The sequence below is a fragment of the Schistocerca americana genome, chromosome 1 (assembly GCF_021461395.2).
Source record: "Schistocerca americana isolate TAMUIC-IGC-003095 chromosome 1, iqSchAmer2.1, whole genome shotgun sequence".
Lineage (NCBI taxonomy): Eukaryota > Metazoa > Arthropoda > Insecta > Orthoptera > Acrididae > Schistocerca > Schistocerca americana.
Genome location: NC_060119.1, coordinates 1,039,465,711 through 1,039,491,710, shown reverse-complemented (window position 1 = coordinate 1,039,491,710; position 26,000 = coordinate 1,039,465,711). Strand labels below are relative to the sequence as shown.

The following is a 26,000-nucleotide window of genomic DNA, read 5'->3' as shown; positions in this document are numbered from 1 at the left end:
GGTCAAGATTATATGGCTGTCTGCCAGATTTATGATGCGACACCGTGTGCTGCAGGAATTGTGATGCAGATGATAACTTCATTTTCACTCCCGCCCGTGACTAGGATTGTCATTTACTTTATTCATGTTACACAAAAAAAACAGGGCAACCTTTACGTTGATTTTCTGGTTTCCAAATTGTTTTTGCTGTCTCGATCCTTTTCTTATCCCTAAGATAGTACAATTGTACGAATAAAGATTGTTTGTTTACCCTGCCTTCCTGCCCCCCCCCCCCCAAAAAAAAAAGTGGTTCTAGGCGCGAAGTCCGAAACCGTGGGAAGGGGTCTTTGATTCATAATCAAAACGTCTTCGGTCCCGGGTTCGATCCCCGCCACTGCCTAAATTTTGATATATAATCAGCATGGGCGGCCGAAGACTTCCGGCATAAGAAGTCAGCCTCATTCTGCCAACGGCCTTGTCAAAGAGGGCGGAGGGGCAGATAGAGGTTCAGGGCACTCTCTTGTCCTAGGGATGGGAAATTGCCCCTAAAGGCGGAACAATCAGCAATGATCAACGACATGAGGATGCAGAAGGCAATGGAAACCACTGCATTAAAGACACGTAACGTGTATCCACAGGACATGTGGCCTGTAATTGAAGAAGTGTCATGATGATCTCTCCATTGGCAAAAGATTCCGGAATAGTCCTCCATTCGGATCTCCGGGAGGGGACTGCCAAGGGGGAGGTTACCATGAGAAAAAGATTGAATAATCAACGAAAGGATAACGTTCTACGAGTCGGGGCGTGGAATATCAGAAGCTTGAACGTGGTAGGGAAACTAGAAAATCTGAAAAGGGAAATGCAAAGGCTCAATCTAGATATAGTAGGGGTCAGTGAAGTGAAGTGGATGGAATACAAGGATTTCTGGTCAGATGAGTATCGGGTAATATCAACAGCAGCAGAAAATGGTATAACAGGTGTAGGATTCGTTATGAATAGGAAGGTAGGGCAGAGGGTGTGTTACTGTGAACAGTTCAGTGACCGGGTTGTTCTAATCAGAATCGACAGCAGACCAACACCGACAACGATAGTTCAGGTATACGTGCCGACGTCGCAAGCTGAAGATGAACAGATAGAGAAAGTGTATGAGGATATTGAAAGGGTAATGCAGTATGTAAAGGGGGACGGAAATCTAATAGTCATGGGCGACTGGAATGCAGTTGTAGGGGAAGGAGTAGAAGAAAAGGTTACAGGAGAATATGGGCTTGGGACGAGGAATGAAAGAGGAGAAAGACTAATTGAGTTCTGTAACAAGTTTCAGCTAGTAATAGCGAATACCCTGTTCAAGAATCACAAGAGGAGGAGGTATACTTGGAAAAGGCCGGGAAATACGGGAAGATTTCAATTAGATTACATCATGGTCAGACAGAGATTCCGAAATCAGATACTGGATTATAAGGCGTACTCAGGAGCAGATATAGACTCAGATCACAATATAGTAGTGATGAAGAGTAGGCTGAAGTTCAAGACATTAGTCAGGAAGAATCAATACGCAAAGAAGTGGAGTACGGAAGTACTAAGGAATGACGAGATACGTTTGAAGTTCTCTAACGCTATAGATACAGCAATAAGGAATAGCGCAGTAGGCAGTACAGTTGAAGAGGAATGGACATCTCTAAAAAGGGCCATCACAGAAGTTGGGAAGGAAAACATAGGTACAAAGAAGGTAGCTGCGAAGAAACCATGGGTGACAGAAGAAATACTTCAGTTGATTGATGAAAGGAGGAAGTACAAACATGTTCCGGGAAAATCAGGAATACAGAAATACAAGTCGCTGAGGAATGAAACAAATAGGAAGTGCAGGGAAGCTAAGACGAAATGGCTGCAGGAAAAATGTGAAGACATCGAAAAAGATATGATTGTCGGGAGGACAGACTCAGCATACAGGAAAGTCAAAACAACCTTTGGTGACATTAAAAGCAACGGTGGTAACATTAAGAGTGCAATGGGAATTCCACTGTTAAATGCAGAGGAGAGAGCAGATAGGTGGAAAGAATACATTGAAAGCCTCTATGAGGGTGAAGATTTGTCTGATGTGATAGAAGAAGAGTCGATTTAGAAGAGATAGGGGATCCAGTATTAGAATCGAAATTTAAAAGAGCTTTGGAGGACTTACGGTCAAATAAGGCAGAATGGATAGATAACATTCCATCAGAATTTCTAAAATCATTGGGGGAAGTGGCAACAAAACGGCTATTCACGTTGGTGTGTAGAATATATGAGTCTGGCGACATACCATCTGACATTCGGAAAAGCATCATCCACACAATTCCGAAGACGGCAAGAGCTGACAAGCGCGAGAATTATCGCACAATCAGCTTAACAGCTCATGCATCGAAGCTGCTTACAAGAATAATATACAGAAGAACGGAAAAGAAAATTTAGAATGCGCTAGGTGACGATCAGTTTGGCTTTAGGAAAAGTAAAGGGACGAGAGAGGCAATTCTAACATTACGGCTAATAATGGAACCAAGGCTAAAGAAAAATCAAGACACTTTCATAGGATTTGTCGACCTGGAAAAAGCGTTCGACAATATAAAATGGTGCAAGCTCTTCGAGATTCTGAAAAAAAGTGGGAGTAAGCTATAGGGACAGACGGGTCATATACAATATGTACAACAACCAAGAGGGAATAATAAGAGTGGACGATCAAGAACTAAGTGCTCGTATTAAGTAGGGTGTAAGACAAGGCTGTAGCCTTTCGCCCCTACTTTTCAATCTGTACATCGAGGAAGCAATGATGGAAATAAAAGAAAGGTTCAGGAGTGGAATTAAAATACAATGTGAAAGGATATCAATGATACGATTCGCTGATGACATTGCTATCCTCAGTGAAAGTGAAGAAGAATTAAATGATCTGCTGAACGGAATGAACAGTCTAATGAGTACACAGTATGGTTTGAGAGTAAATCGGAGAAAGACGAAGGTAATGAGAAGTAGTAGAAATGAGAACAGCGAGAAACTTAACATCAGGATTGATGGTCACGAAGTCAATGAAGTTAAGGAATTCTGCTACCTAGGCAGTAAAATAACCAATGACGGACGGAACAAAGAGGGCATGAAAAGCAGACTCGCAAAGAAGGCATTTCTGGCCAAGAGAAGTCTACTAATATCAAATACCGGCCTTAATTTGAGGAAGAAATTTCTGAGGATGTACATCTGGAGTACAGCATTGTATGGTAGTGAAATATGGACTGTGGGAAAACCGGAACAGAAGAGAATCGAAGCATTTGAGATGTGGTGCTATAGACGAATGTTGAAAATTAGGTGGACTGATAAGGTAAGGAATGAGGAGGTTCTAAGCAGAATCGTAGAGGAAAGGAATATGTGGAAAACACTGATAAGGAGAAGGGACAGGATGATAGGACATCTGCTAAGACATGAGGGAATGGCTTCCATGGTACTAGAGGGAGCTGTAGAGAGCAAAAACTGTAGAGGAAGACAGAGATTGGAATACGTCAAGCAAATAATTGAGGACGTAGGTTGCAAGTGCTACTCTGAGATGAAGAGGTTAGTGCAGGAAAGGAATTCGTGGCGGGCCGCAGCATACCAGTCAGTAGACCGATGACCAAAAAAAGAACGTCGAATACCATGAGTAGTTAAACGTTCAGGTTGAATTTTCCGAAACAGTACTTTTACAACTCGACTTGGTACAGAGCGACCTGTACTCACAGTCCCCCAAATGGTTCAAATGGCTCTGAGCACTATGGGACTCAACTGCTGAGGTCATTAGTCCCCTAGAACTTAGAACTAGTTAAACCTAACTAACCTAAGGACATCACAAACATCCATGCCCGAGGCAGGATTCGAACCTGCGACCGTAGCGGTCTTGCGGTTCCAGACTGCAGCGCCTTTAACCGCACGGCCAATTCGGCCGGCTACAGTCCCCCAAGTAGTCGTCTCTGTGCACAACTGCGCTATCATTACAACCATGTAGGACTGGTTTGAAACCATTAACGTGAATAAATAAATAGCGTTAGGACACTTTTAACAATGTACAGATTATTGAATTCGGCCGCCGCTAAGTGGAATAGCGGCCCGCTCAACGAGCTTAAGTTTCATAGAGTGGCTGTACGTCCTTCATGTTTGAAGCAGACTGAGTGGCAGGAACGAGGAAAGTCTTAGTCGATATACGGATAAACATTTCGACCTAGATAAAACTACAAGACGACCTAAAATATCATCGTCCACCCATAACGCCTTGTTGCTCGCAAACTGAACGCAAGTCAATACCAAATGAGCAGGTGCCACCTGAAGATTATGGAGCAAACTTCGAAATGCGTTGTGATTATCTATACAAACGGAATTTTTGTTTGTATGAAAATATGTAAAAGCAGCAAAATTATTAAATTACAAACTTGCTACATGTACTGATGACATATTAAGAGTATGATTGACCAAATTGTCAAATGTTCTCTTTCTGGGTCCTGGTTGTGAAACTTTTTTTGTGGAAAATTAAAGACAGTTGAGATTGCCTTCGACAAAAGATGCCTCTGATCATTTGTGTCGCAAACATATTTCACTTCAAAGTAATTTGAGCAGATGTAACAGTCGTCCTTTTTTAGATTTTATTACAAACAGTTCTCTGAATATTCAAAGAACTGTGACTGACGCCCGGACAACAGGGACTTACATGCATTGAGAATAGAAAATAGTGTATTGAGAATGACTAGCCACTAGCTGAAAGCTGGATTTGCGTAATAAAATCTAAAAAAGGACGACTGATTGCTGCCCTCTATAATTTATAAGCCACATAACAGTCGCTGAGTGCACCGACTTTCCGAATGGAAGGTAACCTGGTGGAGATGTAACAGGTTCACCCGTCTAATATTTGCTGCCCATCTCTGCGTTAGTTCCTGTCGCTTTGATTTGTTTAGTTGAACGCTAAACACAATCCAAGCATGTTTAATTTATATTTCGCCACACAAACTGAAAGAAAAATTAAACTATTCACCAAATAAAGCAGTTTAGTTTGCACACATACAAACGATAGCCTCGCACCTCTCAGTGTTGTGACCATCGTCAATCTGGAGCTCAAGTCAATGTCGGTTGCCGGTTGCTGCAAGGAGCTGTGTAACTCTACGAAATGTAAACTCGATGGGCCCGTCCAGCTGCCTGCGCTGCCTCTTTGCAACCCGTAACGTGGTTGTAGGAGACTCCCCTCTGGTTCCACCAGACACGGTGGCTTCTCGCCTCCTCCCGAATCTTTCTCCCTCTACATTACAATACACATACAGCACATATAACGTCATGGTGAACTAAGCTGTCACATTATAGCTTTTAGTTTAATACTTTGCTGTTGTTCTATCCATAATGAACTGAGGTGTCACATGACCCGCAACGTACTGAGCAATATTACTGTGGCGCGTTACAGGGCCTTCTCCTGGCCTTAACTTATTATGGAAACACTCTTAAAAGTAGTTAACATTAACTCTCTCGCTCTGTCTACAAACAAAACACAAAAAATGTTTCTGTGGTTACCAAGGCAGGCTGCTTCTATTTCTGTTTTTAAAGTGCCAAGGGCTCTTCTTGAAGCTACCCTAACGTTTATCTAACTTCATACTTCAGTTTTTTTATTAGTCTTTAGCTAACTCTAAGTACGGTCCAGAGGTCATACACATTTTCATTACGTATCTGTGCAGTTTGTTTTACTCTTACTAAAATCGCATAGAAAGGCAGTTCCAATACCTTAAGTTTCTTTCACTGTTTCTTTCTACACTACTGGCCATCAAAATTGCTACACCAAGAAGAAATGCAGATGATAAACGGGTATTCATTGAACAAATATATTATACTAGAACTGACATGTGATTACATTTCCACGCAATTTGGGTGATCCTGAGAAATCAGTAACCAGAACAACCCACACTGGCCGTAATAACGCCCTTGATACGCCTGGGCATTGAGTCAAACAGAGCTTGGATGGCGTGTACAGCTACAGCTGCCCATGCAACTTCAACACGATACCACAGTTCATCAAGAGTAGTGTCTGGCGTATTGTGACGAGCCACTTGCTCGGCCAACATTGACCAGACGCTTTCAGTTGGTGAGAGAAACGGAGAATGTGCTGGCCAGGGCAGCAGTCGAACATTTTCTGTATCCAGAAAGGCCCGTACAGGACCTGCAACATGCGGTCATGCATTATCCTGCTGAAATGTAGGGTTTCGCAGGGATCGGATGAAGGGTAGAGCCACGGGTCGTAACACATCTGAAATGTAACGTCCACTGTTCAAAGTTCCGTCAATGCGAACACGAGGTGACCGAGACGTGTAACCAATGGCACCCCATACCATCACGCCGGGTGATACATCAGTATGGCGATGACGGATACACGCTTCCAATGTGCGTTCACCGCGATGTCGCCAAACACGGATGCGACCGTCATGATGCTGTAAACAGGACCTGGATTCATCCGAACAAATGACGTTTTGCCATTCGTGCACCCAGGTTCGTCGTTGAATACACCATCGCAGGCGCTCCTGTCTGTGATGCAGCGTCAAGTGTAACCGCAGCCATGGTCTCCGAGCTGATAGTCCATGCTGCTGCAAACGTCGTCGAATGTTCTTGCAGATGGTTGTTGTCTTGCAAACGTCCCCATCTGTTGACTCATGGATCGAGACGTGTTTGCACGATCCGTTACAGCCATGCGGGTAAGATGCCTGTCATCTCGACTCCTAGAGATACGAGGCCGTTGGGATCCAGCACAGCGTTCCGTATTACCCTCCTGAACCCACCGATTCCATATTCTGCTAACAGTCATAGGATCTCGACCAACGCGAGCAGCAATGACGCGATACGATAAACCGCAATCGCGATAGGGTACAATCCGACCTTTATCACAGCCGGAAACGTGATAGTACTCATTTCTCCTCGTTACACGAGGCATCACCAGGCAACGCCGGTCAATTGGTGTTTGTGTATGAGAAATCGGTTGGAAACTTTCCTCGTGTCAGCACGTTGTAGGTGTCGCCACCGGCGCCTACCTTGTGTGAATGCTCTGAAAAGCTAATCATTTGCATATCACAGCATCTTCTTCCTGTCGGTTAAATTTCGCGTCTGTTGCACGTCATCTTCGTGGTATAGCAATTTTAATGGCCAGTAGTGTATTATTGATTATTTACACCTGCCGTGTACTCCACATGAAAGTATACCTCTGGGTAGCAATTAATCTTCAGGATGTCCTGTTGTTTCCAAACGACCACTCCACCTAATATCAAATTGTTTCTAACGACTTCCACAATAACTGAGTTATCGCCTTTCGTATCAGTGAGCCTCTGAACTTACCAACTATTTAACATATGAATTAAATAGTCAACGCCAAAACGGTTTTTAAAGAGGATACTCTCTCTTAAGGAGGAATAGGAATGTAGCAGTGAGTCGCAATCCCATTGGATCTTATTATTCCTGCAAATCTAGGTATCAACTATAAAAACCTATCTTCAGTGCTAAAATACAAGGAAATTACAGAATCAGAACTGATTTACATAGATCAACAAATTAATCAACTTTTACTCTGGAATTTAGTTGATTTTTAACACTGAAGACGGCTGTTTATACCTGAAATCTAGAGATGCAAGAATAATAAAAACCAATGGGATTGCTAGTGATTGCTGTATTCCTACCCTTCCTTATAATACTATACAGTCGCTGTGCACAACGGTTGCATATGGAGTCAAAGTTAGTGGAGAATTCTCTGTTAAGTAATTTCGAAAGAGTGTATAGTTATTTAATTGGTGTTATAGCCTGTAGCAGCTTTTACTATGCAAAAAACAAATGCCACCAGTAATTTCTAATTACCAAAACTCCACACACAAGTCCCCTTGAAACCCTTTACTACTTCAGATAGACATCAACATTACAAAAAATGTAATTTCTTTTAAATATAAAATTAAAAACATTCTAAAAACAAATCTAATTATATTAGGCATGTAAAATTTTCCTTGAACCGTGTGACCTCGATGGCGGCCTACAGCAACCTATTTGCCCTTGTCATCGAACCACCATTAACCAAATTACTTCTGGTAAACTCGAGGCCCTCTGCCTTCGATCTAAAACGTCTTTTTCTTTCTTAATCCAGATAACCGCTTTGATCTTATTTGGTCCTACTATTTCTACATTTAAATCTTCATTCCTTCTACGTCTAACGGAGGATACCAATCGCACCTCCTGTCTACTCCTTTCTTTGTCTACGTAACACAGACTTGCTCGTGTGATGTGACTGTCATATACAGGGTGGTCCATTGATCGTGACCGAGCCAAATATCTGACGAAAAAACTACAAAGAACGAAGCTTGTCTAGCTTGAAGGGGGAAACCAGATGGCGCTATGGTTGGCCCTCTGTATGGTGCTGCCATAGGTCAAACGGATATCAACTGCGTTTTTTTATATAGGAACCCTCATTTTTTATTATATATTCGTGTAGTGCGTAAAGAAATATGAATGTTTTAGTTGGACCACTTTTTTCGCTTTGTGATAGATGGCGCTGTAGTAGTCACAAACATGTGGCTCACAATTTTAGACGAACAGTTGGTAACAAATAGGTTCTTTAAATTAAAATACAGAACGTAGGTACGTTTGAACATTTTATTTCCGTTGTTCCAATGTGATACATGTACCTTTGTGAACTTATCATTTCTGAGAATGCATGCTGTTACAGCGTGATTACCTGTAAATACCACACTAATGCAATAAATGCTCAAAATGATGTCCGTCAACTTCAATTCATTTGCCAATACGTGTAACGACATTCCTCTCAACAGCGAGTAGTTCGCCTTCCGTAATGTTCGCACATGCATTGACCATACGCTGACGCATGTTGTCAGGCGTTGTCGGTGGATCACGATAGCAAATATCCTTTAACTTTCCCCGGAGAAAGAAATCCGGGGACGTCAAATCCGGTGAACGTGCGGGCCATGGTATGGTGCTTCGACGACCAATCCACCTGTCATGAAATATGCTATTCAATACCGTTTCAACCGCACGCGAGCTATGTGCCGGACATCCATCATGTTGGAAGTACATCGCCATTCTGTCATGCAGTGAAACACCTTGTAGTCACATCGGTAGAGCATTACGTAGGAAATCAGCATGCATTGCACCATTTAGATTGTTGTTGCAGTGGTCTTCAGTCCTGAGACTGGTTTGATGCAGCTCTCCATGCTACTCTATCGTGTGCAAGCTTCTTCATCTCCCAGTACTTACTGCAACCTACAGCCTTCTGAATCTGCTTAGTGTATTCATCTCTTAGTCTCCCTCTACGATTTTTACCCTCCACGCTGCCCTCCAATGCTAAATTTGTGATCCCTTGATGCCTTAGAACATGTCCTCCCAGCAGATCCCTTTTTCTTGTCAAATTGTGCCACAAACTCCTCTTCTCCCCAATTCTATTCAATACCTCCTCATTAGTTATGCGATCTACCCATCTAATCTTCAGCATTCTTCTGTAGCACCACACTTCGAGAGCTTCTATTCTCTTCTTGTCTAAACTAGTTATCGTCCATGTTTCACTTCCATACATGGCTACACTCCATACAAATATTTCAGAAACGACTTCCTGACACTTAAATCTCTCTTCTTCAGAAACGCTTTCCTTGCCATTGCCAGTCTACATTTTATATATTCTCTACTTCGACCATTATCAGTTATTTTGCTCCCCAAATAGCAAAACTCCTCTTGCTACTTTAAGTGTCTCATTTCCTAATCTAATTCCCTCAGCATCAGCCGACTTAATTCGACTACATTCCATTATCCTCGTTTTGCTGTTGTTGATGTTCATCTTATACCCTCCTTTCAAGACACTGTCCATTCCGTTCAACTGCTCTTCCAAGTCCTTTGCCATCTCTCACAGAATTACAATGTCATCGGCAAATCTCAAAGTTTTTATTTCTTCTCCATGGATTTTAATACCTACTCCGAATTTTTCTTTTGTTTCCTTTACTGCCTGCTCAATATACAGATTGAATAACGTTGGGGAGAGGCTACAACCCTGTCTCACTCCCTTGCCAATCACTGCTTCCCCTTCATGCCCCTCGACTCTTATAACTGCCATCTGGTTTCTGTACAAATTGTAAATAGCCTTTCGCTCCCTGCATTTTACCCCTGCCACCTTTAGAATTTGAAAGAGAGTATTCCAGTCAACATTGTCAAAAGCTTTCTCTAAGCCTACAAATGCTAGAAACGTAGGTTTGCCTTTCCTTAATCTTTCTTCTAAGATAAGTCGTAAGGTCAGTTATTGCCTCACGTGTTCCAACATTTCCACGGAATCCAAACTGATCTTCCCCGAGGTCGGCTTCTACCAGTTTTTCCATTCGTCTGTAAACAATTCGCGTTAGTATTTTGGAGCTGTGACTTATTAATCTGATAGTTCGGCAATTTTCACATCTGTCAACACCTGCTTTCTTTGGGATTGGAATTTTTATATTCTTCTTGAAGTCTAAGGGAATTTCGCCTGTCTTATACATCTTGCTCACGAGATGGTAGAATTTTGTCAGGACTGGCTCTCCCAAGGCTGTTAGTAGTTCTAATGGAATATTGTCTTCTCCCGGGGCCTTGTTTCGACTCAGGTCTTCCAGTGCTCTGTCAAACTCTTCACGCAGTATCGTATCTCCTGTTTCATCTTCATCTAAATCCTCTCCCATTTCCATAATATTGTCCTCAAGTACATTTGTGTAGACCCTCTATATGCTCCATCCACCTTTCTGCTTTCTCTTGTTTGCTTAGAACTGGTATTACATCTGAGCCTTTTCCGATGGTTGCTGCTTCAAGTTGCTCCTTTGATTTCTGGCACTAGCCGCAACATCAACAGCCAGTGAATCCACTGCTGAGGGACCTCCAAGGACTGGGACAAGGAAGGGAATAATTCCAACTGACGCCTTGCGTATTGACAAAACTCTGGGTGTTTTGATGTCTTCTCGCTCCCTTCTACTTCAGAGCGCTTTCAGCTGCGTACATAGTTGTCAGGAAACAGTTTTTCAAACACACCTGCTCTATCTTTTTCGTCTTCTTCATCGTCATCGTCTTCTTTTTCTTCTTTAGTGCACGATGTGCAGCATTCATGACTTGGCTGAAATTCACCACCATACCCAAGTTAATTTTACCACACATGGCAAATACTGCAGTGCATTGACATATATTAATATCCCTTCTCGCACATTTTGCCTTACTTTTACCAGCTAAAATCTGAGCTGCAGCATGACGTCCAGGGAGATCTTTATTAGTTGCATGTGCAATGTCATGTTCCATATGCCTCATCGAGCAGATTAATTTGCTCATCACCATGTGCCAGCCGTTTCTGAAGCTTTGTTCAAGGTTTACAATAGTTATCTGAGAATGTGTAATGTGACTGTAGTTTGCTAACAATGCATCATCTTTTGTGTATGTTATACTACTGTGGTGGTTGTGGTCTGCATGCCCCATTACACAGCAAAACGTTGGAATCAATCCACCTGTTTTCTGTTGCAGAAAGACCAAGCCATTTAACTAGTGATCTGTTCCCTCTGTCGTTTGACCCTCGCCATGAGAAACACACAGTTACAAGCTCTTCTGCGTTTCCTCAGTGTAAAAGCATCCTGCAATATCAGACCACCACTATCCTTTTAGATATAGGTTCTGGGATTCTTTCTCTGCATTTTGGAAACTATAAATATCCCACTCCACCAGTTTGGTAGGTATGACTTCTCAAGTACAATCTAGTGTTTGAAATATTGACTAAATCACATACATCAAATTTCTGTTTACCTGGATCCACTATTTTAATGTGGTTGCATACTGTATGTAGGAGCCCATTATCATGAACATCGCTTGACCTCAGTTTCATTGTGTGATATTTGGTTCGATTAAACTGTGCAACCATTTGTAAGAACCACAAAGACTAAAGTGCATCCACATTTGGGCTTTCTGTTAAAACATTCCGCGATACTTGTCTTCAGGTGGAGAATGTCGAGTAATGGTGTATCCTATACTATTCCATCACAGTATTGACATATCTATTGTAAAACTCTCCTCCATGATTGGTTTGAAGACTGTGAGGATATCGTTTCATTCCCGTCTGCAGCAATCGCTCAAACAATTATACACTCCTGGAAATTGAAATAAGAACACCGTGAATTCATTGTCCCAGGAAGGGGAAACTTTATTGACACATTCCTGGGGTCAGATACATCACATGATCACACTGACAGAACCACAGGCACATAGACACAGACAACAGAGCATGCACAATGTCGGCACTAGTACAGTGTATATCCACCTTTCGCAGCAATGCAGGCTGCTATTCTCCCATGGAGACGATCGTAGAGATGCTGGATGTAGTCCTGTGGAACGGCTTGCCATGCCATTTCCACCTGGCGCCTCAGTTGGACCAGCGTTCGTGCTGGACGTGCAGACCGCGTGAGACGACGCTTCATCCAGTCCCAAACATGCTCAATGGGGGACAGATCCGGAGATCTTGCTGGCCAGGGTAGTTGACTTACACCTTCTAGAGCACGTTGGGTGGCACGGGATACATGCGGACGTGCATTGTCCTGTTGGAACAGCAAGTTCCCTTGCCGGTCTAGGAATGGTAGAACGATGGGTTCGATGACGGTTTGGATGTACCGTGCACTATTCAGTGTCCCCTCGACGATCACCAGTGGTGTACGGCCAGTGTAGGAGATCGCTCCCCACACCATGATGCCGGGTGTTGGCCCTGTGTGCCTCGGTCGTATGCAGTCCTGATTGTGGCGCTCACCTGCACGGCGCCAAACACGCATACGACCATCATTGGCACCAAGGCAGAAGCGACTCTCATCGCTGAAGACGACACGTCTCCATTCGTCCCTCCATTCACGCCTGTCGCGACACCACTGGAGCCGGGCTGCACGATGTTGGGGCGTGAGCGGAAGACGGCCTAACGGTGTGCGGGACCGTACCCCAGCTTCAAGGAGACAGTTGCGAATGGTCCTCGCCGATACCCCAGGAGCAACAGTGTCCCTAATTTGCTGGGAAGTGGCGGTGCGGTCCCCTACGGCACTGCGTAGGATCCTACGGTCTTGGCGTGCATCCGTGCGTCGCTGCGGTCCGGTCCCAGGTCGACGGGCACGTGCACCTTCCGCCAACCACTGGCGACAACATCGATGTACTGTGGAGACCTCACGCCCCACGTGTTGAGCAATTCTGCGGTACGTCCACCCGGCCTCCCGCATGCCCACTATACGCCCTCGCTCAAAGTCCGTCAACTGCACATACGGTTCACGTCCACGCTGTCGCGGCATGCTACCAGTGTTAAAGACTGCGATGGAGCTCCGTATGCCACGGCAAACTGGCTGACACTGACGGCGGCGGTGCACAAATGCTGCGCAGCTAGCGCCATTCGACGGCCAACACCGCGGTTCCTGGTGTGTCCGCTGTGCCGTGCGTGTGATCATTGCTTGTACAGCCCTCTCGCAGTGTCCGGAGCAAGTATGGTGGGTCTGACACACCGGTGTCAATGTGTTCTTTTTTCCATTTCCAGGAGTGTATGTATACTGTGGGAATGTATTGTCCACTCTTTTATGCTGACTGTCAATATCAGCACCGCTACTGCATCCTGCAGCTAATATAGGTTTTATGATAGGTTTGTAATTCGTGTTGCGTTGGCTTTTTAGTCTCCCATCAGCTTTCTTATGCTCATCCGTCAAATGTAATATTTCACCATAAATTTCCATATCTTTCAGTAATTTACGGTTTCTGAGGGACTTAGGAAAATAAGATTAAGGTGATATGGTGTTCTTTGGAATTCCCTGTCACTGATCTATACAGTGTTATCCATTAAACATACAGGCTGTGTGCCCAGCACATATTGTTTTGTCATGCTAATGCTGTATATTCTAATGGCCCTGAGCACTATGGGACTTAACATCTATGGTGATCAGTCCCCTAGAACTTAGAACTACTTAAACCTAACTAACCTAAGGACATCACACAACACCCAGTCATCACGAGGCAGAGAAAATCCCTGACCCCGCCGGGAATCGAACCCGTGAACCCGGGCGTGGGAAGCGAGAACGCTACCGCACGACCACGAGCTGCGGAAGCTATATATTCAGTCTAAGCGAGCATCGTTGCGACGGTTAATGATATCAGCAATGGCATCATCGTCATACTTAATTTTGCTGAGAGTTGCCAGAAGTAACGGGACAAAGAAGGGCATCAGAGCAAATTGCGGGTTGCCTACATCAGGGACAGGTATAAATTTAGGGACTAACCTATTGTTCTCTTTTGACAGACAGGTCCTTAACCTATCGTTCTCTTAATTATTCTGTTCCGCCAGCGACCTAGCAAGACCTCATTGCTTCCATGCCACGATGTGTCGCCATTGTTACCTGTGGCAAGGGTGGACAAACTTAATTAGGTAAGTGGTCATAATGTTCTGGCTGATCAGTGCATGCTCACATGCTTTGTACTTGTTTTATTAATGTTGGCAACTGCTGTGTTTTCAGCATCTTAACACTCGAAAATGACTTAAGGCCGAAACTGCATTTGTGGAAATTTAATAAACTAGCGACCAGCACCAGTTTCACATGTGGCCGAGCGGTTCTAGGCGCTACAGTCTGGAACCGCGCGACCGCTACGGTCGCAGGTTCGAATCCTGCCTCGGGCATGGATGCGTGTGATGTCCTTAGGTTGTTAGGTTTAAGTAGTGCTGATTGACAGATCCTTAATCTACCGTTCTCTTAATTATTCCGTTCCTCCAGCGACCTACCAAGACCTCATTGCTTCCATGCCACGATGTGTCGCCATTGTTACATGTGGCAAGGGTGGACAACTTAATTAGGTAAGTGGTCATAATGTTCTGGCTGATCAGTGCATGCATGCTCACATGCTTTGTACTTGTTTTATTAATGTTGGCAACTGCTGTGTTTTCAGCATCTTAACACTCGAAAATGACTTAAGGCCGAAACTGCATTTGTGGAAATTTAATAAACTAGCGACCAGCTCCGGTTTCACATGTGGCCGAGCGGTTCTAGGCGCTACAGTCTGGAACCGCGCGACCGCTACCGTCGCAGGTTCGAATCCTGCCTCGGGCATGGATGCGTGTGATGTCCTTAGGTTGTTAGGTTTAAGCAGTGCTGATTGACAGATCCTTAACCTACCGTTCTTTTAATTATTCCGTTCCTCCAGCGACCTACCAAGACCTCATTGCTTCCATGCTACGATGTGTCGCCATTGTTACCTGTGGCAAGGGTGGACAAACTTAATTAGGTAAGTGGTCATAATGTTCTGGCTGATCAGTGCATGCTCACATGCTTTGTACTTGTTTTATTAATGTTGGCAACTGCTGTGTTTTCAGCATCTTAACACTCGAAAATGACTTAAGGCCGAAACTGCATTTGTGGAAATTTAATAAACTAGCGACCAGCACCAGTTTCACATGTGGCCGAGCGGTTCTAGGCGCTACAGTCTGGAACCGCGCGACCGCTACGGTCGCAGGTTCGAATCCTGCCTCGGGCATGGATGCGTGTGATGTCCTTAGGTTGTTAGGTTTAAGCAGTGCTGATTGACAGATCCTTAACCTACCGTTCTCTTAATTATTCCGTTCCTCCAGCGACCTACCAAGACCTCATTGCTTCCATGCTACGATGTGTCGCCATTGTTACGTGTGGCAAGGGTGGACAAACTTAATTAGGTAAGTGGTCATAATGTTCTGGCTGATCAGTGCATGCATGCTCACATGCTTTGTACTTGTTTTATTAATGTTGGCAACTGCTGTGTTTTCAGCATCTTAACACTCGAAAATGACTTAAGGCCGAAACTGCATTTGTGGAAATTTAATAAACTAGCGACCAGCACCGGTTTCACATGTGGCCGAGCGGTTCTAGGCGCTACAGTCTGGAACCGCGCGACCGCTACCGTCGCAGGTTCGAATCCTGCCTCAGGCATGGATGTGTGTAATGTCCTTAGGTTGTTAGGTTTAAGCAGTGCTGATTGACAGATCCTTAACCTATCGTTCTCTTAATTATTCCGTTCCTCCAGCGACCTACCAAGACCTCATTGCTTCCATGCTACGATGTGTCGCCATTGTTACGTGTGGCAAGGGTGGACAAACTTAATTAGGTAAGTGGTCATAATGTTCTGGCTGATCAGTGCATGCATGCTCACATGCTTTGTACTTGTTTTATTAATGTTGGCAACTGCTGTGTTTTCAGCATCTTAACACTCGAAAATAACTTAAGGCCGAAACTGCATTTGTGGAAATTTAATAAACTAGCGACCAGCACCGGTTTCACATGTGGCCGAGCGGTTCTAGGCGCTACAGTCTGGAACCGCGCGACCGCTACCGTCGCAGGTTCGAATCCTGCCTCAGGCATGGATGTGTGTGATGTCCTTAGGTTGTTAGGTTTAAGCAGTGCTGATTGACAGATCCTTAACCAATCGTTCTCTTAATTATTCTGTTCCTCCAGCGACCTAGCAAGACCTCATTGCTTCCATGCCACGATGTGTCGCCATTGTTACCTGTGGCAAGGGTGGGCAAATTAATTAGGTAAGTGGTCATAATGTTCTGGCTGATCAGTGCATGCTCACATGCTTTGTACTTGTTTTATTAATGTTGGCAACTGCTGTGTTTTCAGCATCTTAACACTCGAAAATGACTTAAGGCCGAAACTGCATTTGTGGAAATTTAATAAACTAGCGACCAGCACCGGTTTCACATGTGGCCGAGCGGTTCTAGGCGCTACAGTCTGGAACCGCGCGACCGCTACGGTCGCAGGTTCGAATCCTGCCTCGGGCATGGATGCGTGTGATGTCCTTAGGTTGTTAGGTTTAAGTAGTGCTGATTGACAGATCCTTAACCTACCGTTCTCTTAATTATTCCGTTCCTCCAGCGACCTAGCAAGAGCTCATTGCTTCCATGCTACGATGTGTCGCCATTGTTACGTGTGGCAAGGGTGGACAAACTTAATTAGGTAAGTGGTCATAATGTTCTGGCTGATCAGTGCATGCTCACATGCTTTGTACTTGTTTTATTAATGTTGGCAACTGCTGTGTTTTCAGCATCTTAACACTCGAAAATGACTTAAGGCCGAAACTGCATTTGTGGAAATTTAATAAACTAGCGACCAGCACCAGTTTCACATGTGGCCGAGCGGTTCTAGGCGCTACAGTCTGGAACCGCGCGACCGCTACGGTCGCAGGTTCGAATCCTGCCTCAGGCATGGATGCGTGTGATGTCCTTAGGTTGTTAGGTTTAAGCAGTGCTGATTGACAGATCCTTAACCTACCGTTCTCTTAATTATTCCGTTCCTCCAGCGACCTAGCAAGACCTCATTGCTTCCATGCCACGATGTGTCGCCATTGTTACCTGTGGCAAGGGTGGACAACTTAATTAGGTAAGTGGTCATAATGTTCTGGATGATCAGTGCATGCTCACATGCTTTGTACTTGTTTTATTAATGTTGGCAACTGCTGTGTTTTCAGCATCTTAACACTCGAAAATGACTTAAGGCCGAAACTGCATTTGTGGAAATTTAATAAACTAGCGACCAGCACCAGTTTCACATGTGGCCGAGCGGTTCTAGGCGCTACAGTCTGGAACCGCGCGACCGCTACGGTCGCAGGTTCGAATCCTGCCTCAGGCATGGATGCGTGTGATGTCCTTAGGTTGTTAGGTTTAAGCAGTGCTGATTGACAGATCCTTAACCTATCGTTCTCTTAATTATTCTGCTCCTCCAGCGACCTAGCAAGACCTCATTGCTTCCATGCCACGATGTGTCGCCATTGTTACCTGTGGCAAGGGTGGACAACTTAATTAGGTAAGTGGTCGTAATGTTCTGGCTGATCAGTGCATGCTCACATGCTTTGTACTTGTTTTATTAATGTTGGCAACTGCTGTGTTTTCAGCATCTTAACACTCGAAAATGACTTAAAGCCGAAACTGCATTTGTGGAAATTTAATAAACTAGCGACCAGCACCGGTTTCACATGTGGCCGAGCGGTTCTAGGCGCTACAGTCTGGAACCGCGCGACCGCTACGGTCGCAGGTTCGAATCCTGCCTCGGGCATGGATGCGTGTGATGTCCTTAGGTTGTTAGGTTTAAGTAGTGCTGATTGACAGATCCTTAACCTATCGTTCTCTTAATTATTCTGTTCCTCCAGCGACCTAGCAAGACCTCATTGCTTCCATGCCACGATGTGTCGCCATTGTTACCTGTGGCAAGGGTGGACAACTTAATTAGGTAAGTGGTCATAATGTTCTGGCTGATCAGTGCATGCTCACATGCATTGTACTTGTTTTATTAATGTTGGCAACTGCTGTGTTTTCAGCATCTTAACACTCGAAAATGACTTAAGGCCGAAACTGCATTTGTGGAAATTTAATAAACTAGCGACCAGCACCAGTTTCACATGTGGCCGAGCGGTTCTAGGCGCTACAGTCTGGAACCGCGCGACCGCTACGGTCGCAGGTTCGAATCCTGCCTCGGGCATGGATGCGTGTGATGTCCTTAGGTTGTTAGGTTTAAGTAGTGCTGATTGACAGATCCTTAACCTATCGTTCTCTTAATTATTCTGTTCCTCCAGCGACCTAGCAAGACCTCATTGCTTCCATGCCACGATGTGTCGCCATTGTTACCTGTGGCAAGGGTGGACAACTTAATTAGGTAAGTGGTCATAATGTTCTGGCTGATCAGTGCATGCTCACATGCTTTGTACTTGTTTTATTAATGTTGGCAACTGCTGTGTTTTCAGCATCTTAACACTCGAAAATGACTTAAGGCCGAAACTGCATTTGTGGAAATTTAATAAACTAGCGACCAGCACCAGTTTCTCATGTGGCCGAGCGGTTCTAGGCGCTACAGTCTGGAACCGCGCGACCGCTACGGTCGCAGGTTCGAATCCTGCCTCGGGCATGGATGCGTGTGATGTCCTTAGGTTGTTAGGTTTAAGTAGTGCTGATTGACAGATCCTTAACCTACCGTTCTCTTAATTATTCCGTTCCTCCAGCGACCTAGCAAGACCTCATTGCTTCCATGCCACGATGTGTCGCCATTGTTACCTGTGGCAAGGGTGGACAACTTAATTAGGTAAGTGGTCATAATGTTCTGGCTGATCAGTGCATGCTCACATGCTTTGTACTTGTTTTATTAATGTTGGCAACTGCTGTGTTTTCAGCATCTTAACACCCGAAAATACTTAAAGCCGAAACTGCATTTGTGGAAATTTAGCGAACTAGCGACCAGCACCGGTTTCACATGTGGCCGAGCGGTTCTAGGCGCTACAGTCTGGAACCGCGCGACCGCTACGGTCGCAGGTTCGAATCCTGCCTCGGGCATGGATGCGTGTGATGTCCTTAGGTTGTTAGGTTTAAGTAGTGCTGATTGACAGATCCTTAACCTACCGTTCTCTTAATTATTCCGTTCCTCCAGCGACCTAGCAAGACCTCATTGCTTCCATGCCACAATGTGTCGCCATTGTTACATGTGGCAAGGGTGGACACCTTAATTAGGTAAGTGGTCATAATGTTCTTGCTGATCAGTGCATGCTCACATGCTTTGTGCTTGTTTTATTAATGTTGGCAACTGCTGTGTTTTCAGCATCTTAACACTCGAAAATGACTTAAGGCCGAAACTGCATTTGTGAAAAAATTTTGTAAACTAGCGACCAGCACCGGTTTCACATGTGGCCGAGCGGTTCTAGGCGCTACAGTCTGGAACCGCGCGACCGCTACGGTCGCAGGTTCGAATCCTGCCTCGGGCATGGATGCGTGTGATGTCCTTAGGTTGTTAGGTTTAAGTAGTGCTGATTGACAGATCCTTAACCTATCGTTCTCTTAATTATTCTGTTCCTCCAGCGACCTAGCAAGACCTCATTGCTTCCATGCCACGATGTGTCGCCATTGTTACCTGTGGCAAGGGTGGACAACTTAATTAGGTAAGTGGTCATAATGTTCTGGCTGATCAGTGCATGCTCACATGCTTTGTACTTGTTTTATTAATGTTGGCAACTGCTGTTTTCAGCATCTTAACACCCGAAAATGAGTTAAGGCCTAAGATGACCTAAGAAGTTAAGTCGCATAGTGCTCAGAGCCATTTGAACCATTTATTCAGAGAGACTTTTTTCTCCAGCTAAAAGAGGCCTTTCGTTCAAAAGGAAATTATGTCCAAGAGAAGTAGGGCTTTGCTTTGTTCATTTAATGGCTTAGCCAGCCTATAGCCCTGTGTGAGCAGGGCATTTGCGTACCACTATGAGCGGTACCTGTGATGTAGGAATAATGTCTTTGATTAGTAATCGAAACGTCCTCGGTCTCGGATTCGAAGCCCACCACGACTTAAATTTCGATTAATAATTAGCACTGACCGAGTGAGGTGGCGCAGTGGTTAGCACACTGGACTCGCATTCGGGAGGACGACGGTTCAATCCCGCGTCCGGCCATCCTGATTTAGGTTTTCTGTGATTTCCCTAAATCGCTCCAGGCAAATGCTGGGATGGTTCCTCTGAAAGGGCACGGCCGACTTCCTTCCCTGTCCTTCCTTAATCCGATGAGACCGATGACCTCGCTGTTTGGTCTCTTCCCCCAAAAAACCAACCAACCAATAATCAGCACTGACAGCCGAAGACCTCCGACGTAAGAAGTCACCCTCGTTCTGCCAACGGCCTTGTCAAAGAGGGCAGAGGAGAGGACACAGGTTCAGGGCACTCTCTTCTCCTTGAGGGTCGAACTGTCCCTAAAGGTACAAGAATCAGCACTGGTCAACGGCCTGAGGGTGCAGAAGGCAATAGAAACCACTGCATTAAAGACGCGTAATGTGTATCCACAGGACATTCGGCTTGTAACTGAAAAAGTCTCATGATGATCTCTCCATTGGCAAAAGATTCCAGAATAGTCCCCAATTCGGATCTCCGGGAGGGGATGCCAGGGGGGAGGTGACATGAGAAAAAGATTGAATAACCAACGAAAGGATAAGGTTCTATGAGTCGGGGCGTCGAATGTCAGAATTTTGAACATGCTAGGGAAGCTATAAAATCTGAAAATGGAAATGCAAAGTTCAGTTTAGATATAGTAGGGGCCACTGAAGTGAACTGGTAAGAAGACAAGGATTTCTGGTCAGATGAGTATAGGGTAACATCAACAGCAGCAGAAAACGGTATAACGAGATTAGGATTCATTATGAATAGGAAGGCAGGACGGAGAGAGTGTCACTGCCAACAATTAAGTGATAGGATTGTTCTTATCAGGATCGACAGCAAATCAACACCGACAGTGATTGTTCAGGTATACATACCAATGTCGCACGCTGAAGATGAGGAGATAGAGAAAGACTATGAGGATATAAATAGAGTAATACAGTATGTAAATGGAGAAGAAATGTAATAGTCACTGGGGACTGGAATGCAGTTGTAGCGGAAGGAGCAAAAGAAGAGGTTACAGGAGGATATGAGCTTGGGGAAAGGAATGAGAGAGGAGAAAGGCTAATTGAGCTCTGCAATAAAATGCAATTAGTAATACAGAATACCGTGTTCAAGAATCACAAGAGGAGGAATTATACTTGGGAAAGGCTGGGAAATACGGGAAGATTTCAGTTAGATTACATCATGGTCAGACAGATTCCGAAATCGGATACTGGATTTTAGGTGTACCCAATAGCAGGTACAGACTCCGATCACAGTATAGGAGTGATGAAGATTAGCCTGAAGTTTTAGAGATTAGTCAGGAAGAATCAACATGCAAGTTGTCTAAGGCTATAGATACAGCAATAAGGAAAGCTCAATGGGCAGTATATTTGAAGATGAATGGACATCTCTAAAAAGGGCAATCAGAGAAGTTCGAAAGGAACACATACACTTTGTGATTAAAAGTATCCGGACACCCACAAAACATACGTTTTTCGTATTAGGTGCACTTTGCTGCCACGTACCGCCAGGTACTCCATATCAGCGACCTCAGTAGTCATTAGACATCGTGAGAGAGCAGAATGGGGCGCTCAGCGAAACTCACGGACTTCGAACGTGGTCAGGTGATTTGGTGTCACTTGTGTCATACGTGTGCACGCGAGATTCCCACGCTCAAACATTCCTAGGTCCACTGTTTCCGATTTGATAGTGAACTGGAAAGGTGAAGGGACACGTACAGTACACAAGCGTGCAGGCCGACCTCGTCTGTTGACTGGCAGAGCCCGCCGAAGGTTGAAGAGGGTCGTAATGTGTAATAGGGAGACGTCTATCCCGACCATCACACAGGAATTCCAAACTGCATCAGGATCCAATGCAAGTACTATGACAGTGAGGTGGGGGTTGAGAAAACTTGGATTCCATGGGCGAGCGGCTGCTCAGAAGCCAAAAATCACGCCAGTAAATACCAAACGACGCCTCGCTTGGTGTAAGGAGCGTAATCATCGGACGATTGAACAGTGGAAAAACGTTGTGTGCAGTGACGAATCACGGTACACAATGTGGAGATCCGTTGGCAGGGTTTGGGTGTGGCGAATACCCGGTGAACGTCATCGGCCAACAGTAAAATTCGGAGGCGGTGGTGTTATGGCGTGGTCGTGTTTTCCATGGAGGGGGCTTGCACCACTTGTTTTGCGTGGGATTATCACAGAACAGGGCTACATTGATGTTTTAAGCACCTTCTTGCTTCCCGGTGTTGGAGAGCAATTCGCGGATGGCGATTGCACCTTTCAACACGATCGAGCACCAGTTCATAACGCACGGCCTGTGGCGGAGTGGTTACACGACAATAACATCCCTGTAATGGACTGGCCTCCACAGAGTCTTGTCCTGAATCCTATAGAACACCTTAGGAATGTTTTGGAACCCCGACTTCGCGCCAGGCCTCACCGACCGACATCGATACCTCTCGTCAATGCAGCACTCCGTGAAGAATGGGCTGCCATTCCCCAAGAAACCTTCCAGCACCTAATTGAACGTATGCCTAAGGGTGGGCCAACATTAATTCCAGCATTACCGATGGAGGGCGCCACGAACTTGTAAATCTTTTTGGCCAGGTGTCCGGATACTTTTGATCACATAGTGTATGTACAAAGAAGCTAACTACGAAGAAGCCATGGGTAACAGAAGAAGTATTTCATTTGATCGATGACAGATGAAAGTAAAAAAATGTTCAGGGAAATTCAGGGATAGAGATACAGAAGTCGCTAAGGAATGAAATAAATAGGAAGTGCAGGAAAGCTAAGACAAAATGGCTGCATGAAAAATATGAAGAAATAGAAAAAGAAATTATTGTCCATAGGACTGATTCAGCATCTAGGAAAGTCAAAACAACCTTCGGTGAAATTAAAAGCCTTGGTCAAATTGTTGGGACCGTTCCATTACGGCTGGACCGACATTACATTTGGTCTGTATACCGCCACAATTTCATGAGGTATCTGTGTGCAGTTTAAACGTTTGGACGACAAGAATCGTACTGTCTCGCGACCTTCAACTTTTAAGGTACCTTCACGATGAAAACGAAGTCCAACAAAATCGGTTGACAACTGTTTTCAGCTAGAAGTTTGACTTAGTTTTCAACTGTTGTCAACAGTTATTTGAAGTCGCGAGTCTGAACAACTAGTTGAGGGAAGTTTTATGTCGCGTTTGTAGTTTATGATCTCTGAGCAAAAACACGGCAGAGTTGTATGACTTGCGCATGCGCATTTTCCGTGTCGTCTGCTGTGTTTCTTTCGACAATGGCAACTCACGAGTCGTGAACAGATCCAACAATTCAGCTTTTGTTAGAAATTGAAATGAGGAGACTTCTGTATGATTCTGCCTGATATCGTTGATTCTGCATATAAAGACAGATATAAAAGGAAAGACCTATTGAAAGAAGTTTGGAATAAAATTGGTGTACCGCTTGTGGAGTCTGAAAGGAAATGGACAAATATGAAAACACGGTATAATCGTGAGCATTGTAAAACGATTAAGACTAAAAGTGGATCTGGGACAACTGAGATCTATGCTCCGAAATGGATATTTTATTAGCATATGATGTATTTGGAAAGCGTGAACAAGCCAGAGAGAAAAATATTTACAATCGTAAGTAAAATGTCGTTCATTTGCATAACTGAGGCTGTAAGAGTTTTGGTCGGAAATTTTGTAATTACAACTGTATTTTCATGGGAAATTCATTTCTCTTGTCATATAATTTTGTCAACTACTGATACAAAGTAGTTCACAGATTTAAGATTTACATACTTAATAACTAAAGCTATAAGGGTTTTGTTCGGAAGTTTTTAATTAAATTTGTCTTTTCACTCGATATTTATTTATTCATATTTCTCTTGCCATTTCACTTTATCAACATCCTATACAAAGTAGACTGCAAATTTATCCCATATATTCCTTGTGGTTCTTCCTGCGTTGCCTCCCTTTCTCTGAAGACATTTATTTTGCGGAGGCATCCTCCAACTGCCATCCAAAACCCTGCCTGTTTCTGGATCTTCCACATCAAAACTGCCAGGTGGTGAGTACACTGTGACATTTTCTATATTTCTTCTAAGAAAACTATGGAAAGAAACAGTTGCAGATGTCACTGACGTTGATTTATCAGGACTTACGTGCATAGTTGTTCTAAGACACCGAAAGACTGCTTACAATATTCCAATAAAATTCTCCATAATTCTTCTAGCGCGAGATATTCTGCAATTAAACATTCTTTCCTTACTGTCTTTCTCTTGCTGTCCTGTGTATGGTTTCATCATGTGCTCTGAAAGAGCAAATCATTATCTCCCACCATAACAAATGGCAAATCTTCACAGTCGGAATCCATTTCCATTACTTTTCTGTGACAAAAAAATAAAAACGCCGAACGTGTGTTTATAAGAGTTTGAAATTGTTGTCAGCTTTTTCAACAGTTATAAGTTTACCACACTCACAACAGTTGCATGTTTGTCAGACTCACAACGGTTGTATGTTTTTGTTTATTGGAGCTGGTTTTCGCTGTGAAGGAGCACATTTCTAGTTGCCGCGCCAATTCCCTCGCACACTGAGATGCACCTGTTCACTGCACCAAAGCAGAACTGTCTCCGCAGAAAACCCATGGCATGTGCTCTCTTCTGACAATGCGCCACTCTTGCTGTCCTAAGATATTACCATGGAACGACATGAGTAACTTACTTTAAGAAGTACCCTCGTAATTTTACGCAACTGTCCATGCTCGCTTAACGTCCACACATAGTTTTTAGCCAACCATCCACGTTCCCGTAAGCAAAATCTAAACTAACTATTGGGTTCCATCTCAAATGTACAGTTACGAAAGATATGCAGCACATGGCGAGCACGATTTGTCCAAAAGGTGTGGTATGGTATGTAGCAGTACTTACCATTTCAGCATATAGTGGGCCCCACTGTGACACTAACATCGAGGAAGCGACAACCTACTGCGACTTAAGAGCTGCAACTCATGTTTCAGTATCCTCTGATGCAACATTGATGGGCCAGAAAGGAGCAGAAAGAAAATATCAGCAACATAGGTTTGTAGAATAAGAATTTATCAGTATGGAAATAAGATCGTCATAAAACTACGTACGATGCAGGAAAGTAAATGTAGCAATTTTGTTGCAGCTCGCTTGCCAGAAACTGCCTCGATAAAAGTAACACGAATTTCAGGGATTTCGTAAGCCTGAAGGAGTGTGAACACTGCTGCGTAACGTAAATAGACAGTCGAGTGAACTGGAAGGTTACCAAACATTGCAGATAGTAGTTCATCACACGAAGCAAAACGACGAACAGGAACGTGCGGCCACTGCGACGCCACAGCACGTGTCCGTCAGCCCGCTTTATCTGTAGACTTTCATTGCCAAATAACGGACACTCAAGCTTTCTGCAGATAACTGGTGCGCCGCAGTCAGCTTGCCTACCGAGAAACGGAGTTACGATAAGAGTTGGTGTTATAAACACGCGTTGTGTTTACATGTCTTGAAATCCCTCCAGGCAGGACACCTGTGCAGTTTTCCCTTAAGCCAGGAATAGCTCATGGAAACGTGGCGGCACCAGCAAGAAAGTCATTG

At 44.4% G+C, this 26,000-nt stretch overlaps 1 long non-coding RNA gene across 1 annotated transcript; it reads right to left on the bottom strand.

Annotated features, from left to right (window-relative positions):
* Window positions 1-24,138: 24,138 nt before the first annotated feature.
* LOC124549343 lies at window positions 24,139-25,687 on the bottom strand. Its single transcript, XR_006967712.1, has 4 exons — window positions 25,520-25,687; window positions 25,314-25,408; window positions 24,586-24,773; window positions 24,139-24,495 (listed from the first exon to the last, which is right to left on the bottom strand). It is a non-coding gene; the product is annotated as an uncharacterized LOC124549343 (long non-coding RNA).
* Window positions 25,688-26,000: the final 313 nt, after the last annotated feature.